At 42.4% G+C, this 3,852-nt stretch overlaps 1 pseudogene across 1 annotated transcript; it reads right to left on the bottom strand.

Moving 5' to 3' along the window:
- Positions 1–353: 353 nt before the first annotated feature.
- LOC149099262 (uncharacterized) lies at positions 354–3,499 on the bottom strand (annotated as a pseudogene). The gene is made up of 2 exons (XR_016203976.1): positions 3,379–3,499; positions 354–1,691 (listed from the first exon to the last, which is right to left on the bottom strand). The product of XR_016203976.1 is annotated as an uncharacterized LOC149099262 (transcript).
- Between the last annotated feature and the right edge of the window lie 353 nt (positions 3,500–3,852).

Raw genomic sequence — 3,852 nt, 5'->3', positions numbered from 1 at the left:
ACATGACGGACAGAGCGAGGGGATCACATGAGATAGCACAGCGCATGCGCAAGGTCATTCTTCAAAGGTGTGGGTGTGAGAAGGGAAGAAACCCCAACTCAGTCCACTAAGGATCAGCAATTATGTTCCCATAAACAAAATATTTGTGTATAACTCCAACAGGAAGGGAGAATGGAGAGGGTGGGCATGTGATCCCCTCGCTCCGTCCGTCATGTGATAGAATCTCAGTCAAACTTCAACTTACAGGTAAGTCTCGTTTAACTTCCCAATTCTATCACATGACTACCAGAGCGGGAGATCCCATGAGACTTTAAAGCCTGCGAACACCCACATGCAAATGAAGACTGTAGGTGTATATTCATATGTAAACATTTACTATACCAAGTTCTTGTCATACATGTGGTTCTACATGTAGCATCACAATGAAACAGTAGCAAAAGAAAAATTATTATGAATTGTAACACAACCTATTTTGAATATTAAATGAGATAACAAGAAACGTTTCAATGTCTAATTTCTCAGTATAGCAGAGGCCATGTGATCATTACTTGACACGATGGGCTTATCATAGAATTTTCTGAATGTATCAGCAGTGCTCCAGCCAGCCTGGGATAAAATTTCATCCAGAGGTACATCCTTCTGCTTGGCTTTGGAAGCACTGGCTGCTCTTGTGCTGTGGCTTGTAAACAGCTCTGTGTCAATTCCAGATCTTTGCAGTACTATTTTAGCCCATCTAGAGATTGTATCTCTTGATACTGATTTATGCGGCTTAACAAAACTAATAAAGAACTGTTGTTCATCACCTCTGATAGTGTCTGTATGTTTCAAGTATTCCTTCAGTGTTTTTTGGGACATATGCGGCAGTCCTGTTTGAACTCCTGGACAGTGATAGCTGATGCTGGTTTTCCTGGCTTACTTGTTTTGATGTGACTAGTCAGGTTGAAAACACAGGAAGTATCACTAAGATGCATAGTTACAATATTAAGCAAGTGTATTGATTGTCCTCTTTGTCCTGTGACCAGTAGGAGTAACATCAGTAGCTTGAGTGTCAGGTCTTTCAATGTCAACATTTCCACTGGGTCCAAACTGGTCAAGTATTTTAGGACCAATGAAACATCCCATATTTTGTTGTACCTAGGGTGAGGTGGTCTTTTTTCAAAAACCCCTTTCATAAATCGTACTGTAAGTGGATGTGAACCAAAGTTTCTACAGGTATCCACGTGTAAAATTGACGAGAGAGCTGATCGAGCAGTGTTCAGAGTGGAGTAGCTAAGTTGTTTGTCATATAAGCCTGCCAGAAAATTTAATACTTGACTGATTTGTGGTGAATAACAATTAATTTTCCTTTCACCACAAAACTTGAGCCACTGTTCAATGTAGATCTTGTACTGTTTTTGGGTGCCGGATCGCCACGATGGCATGAGGATGTCGGCAACGTTTCCAGAAATGTTGTATTTTGCGAAAGAATTCCTGAGACAGGACATACCATCAACTTCAGTTTTCTCCACAGAGGGTGTGGTTTCTGATGTCCTGGGTGTTGAAGGAGGTGCTTGTCTGGGTTCAGGATCCATGGGGGTTTGTAAAGATGCTGGAGAAGAAAGGGGAACCATGGTTGGCTGGGCCATAACGGGACAATGAGAATTCCTGTTGCCTTGTGCTTGCTGATTTTCTGGAGGCATCGTGGGATCAGGCTGAAGGGTGGAAAAGCATGAAAATTAAAAGTATGCCAATCTATTGAAAAAGCATCTACAAAAGAGCACTCAGGGTCTGGTTTCCAGGAACAGTAGGCCTCAAACTTATGATTAAGCCTTGTAGCAAATAGGTCTATAGTGAGCTCAGGGTACTCTGCTGTGATTTCCTGGAAGGCTCCCGTGTTCAGAGCCCACTCATGCTTGTCATTGAAATGCCGTGACTGTTCATCTGCATCTACATTTGATATTCCAGGGATATGAACTGCAGAGACCCAGATCTCCCGAGAAATTGACCATTCCCACAGGTCTTTAGCTAGTTGGTCTAACTCAAGGGATTTAGAACCCCCCATGTTATTAACGGAAGCAACTGCTGTTGTGTTGTCTAGCTGCAGCTGAATATGTATTCCTCTAATATGCTCTGCAAAGGATTTAAGGCCAAAAAATGCTGCCTGCAGTTCTAGCAGGTTAATATGCTTTAGAGCCTCGGATGTGGTCCACCTCCCCCAATCTTCCTTCCTTTAAATACTGCTCCCCATCCCTTTTTGGAAGCATCTGTCTGGATAATCATCGAGGGTGTAGGGTAGGAGATTTGCTTCTTGGCCTGCGGTGCATACGTAATCCACCAAAGCAGCTCCTGAATTGATGCCTCTGACAATTTCATTGGCATATTGAAATTCCCTGCATTAGCTGCAAGTGCATTTGTTTTATCGTGTTCAAGTACCCTGTAGTGGAGAGGTCCATATTCTGCCCCTGGAAACAATGAGGTGATAAGGCCGATTACCCTGGCCACCTCTAAAATAAAGGGTGTGGCCTTTTTTACCATCTGGTGACAAGCTTTGACAGTCTTTCCTATCTTTTCTGGTGTTGGTGAGATTGTCATTTTCACGGAGTCAAGAATAAAGCCAAGGAATGTCAGAGTTTGAGTAGGCAGGAATACCGATTTGGTGGGGTGAGTGTAAAAACCTAGTTCGGTGAATAATCTTGCAGTGCTAATAATGTTAAGTCTGCATTCATCCTTGGTATCACCTTGCAAATAGGAGTCATCAATATAACCCATGCTTATATGACCTTGATTGTGCAGTGTTGAATACACTGGCTTAAGCAACTTTGTAAAAATGCGTGGAGCACTCGAGAGGCCATTAGGAAGGCAAGTATATTTGTAAAGGCAACCCTTAAATTTAAATTTCAAAAATTTTTGGTGGTCTTTGTGTATAGGCACAGTATAGTAAGCATCCTTCAAATCCACGAATGCCATATAACAACCTGGCTTAGTCATTTTTGTTACTGTGTCCAGGGTATCCATTTTAAAATGATGGTGCTCCACTGATTTATTAAATTCTTTAAGGTTAAGAATCATTCGAAATGACCCATCAGGTTTGGGTCTAAGAAAAATTGTAGATATAAATTTGCCAGGTTCATGATGTGATTGTTGAATTACTCCTTTTCCTAAAAGGGTTTTAATTTCTTGTTGAACTATAAGCTCTTCTTGAGCATTAAAGACACTCGGCCTGTAAAGTGCTTGACAAGGCATAAGGCCTTCTTCAAAGGAAATTTTTACACCAGATACATAGTCTAATATGTTTATGTCACTTGCAATCTTACGCCAACTGGGCACAAACTCTCTCAGGTTGCCCGCACGAAAGGTCGTAAGGTCGGGTAAAAACTCAACAACATCATTTGAGCTTACCTCAATGTTTACTGTTTGTTTGTGGTTCCCTCTTTTTTCCTGCCCCGAGGAGGGTGGCCCTTGGATAAAAAATCGTTTCTTCCCTGATAGGGAGCATAGCGGTTGTTGTGGTGTCCGTAGATTTTTCTACCGCCAAGACGATTACTTCTATCCCGGCTGTGACTAGCCTGTGGGGCTGAGAGACGCACTTTTTTAGTGAGTCGGTTTGCATCTGTGATGTCTTTTGCCAACTTGGAGAGGTCTCCAAACAGATACTCGTAAGTCTGGTCGACCGGTGAGCTGCTGTATAATGCAGCGTAGTCTTTATTAAGGTCATTTTTCATCGCTCGGCATTGAGCGGTGTTCAAATCGTGATGACCTTGAAGTGTGAGCGCGATGGCGTCAGTCATGAACTTGACCAAATCTTTGTTGTGCTTCAGTTCAGAGTCAAGGACTAGGTCTGTTGCTTTTATCATGGCGACAACGCCTGCCACT

The sequence above is a fragment of the Orbicella faveolata genome, unplaced genomic scaffold, assembly GCF_042242905.1.
Source record: "Orbicella faveolata isolate gen_17 unplaced genomic scaffold, um_ofav_v1 contig_46, whole genome shotgun sequence".
Lineage (NCBI taxonomy): Eukaryota > Metazoa > Cnidaria > Anthozoa > Scleractinia > Merulinidae > Orbicella > Orbicella faveolata.
Note: the sequence above shows the minus strand (reverse complement) of the source record. Positions and strands in the feature narration are given on the sequence as shown.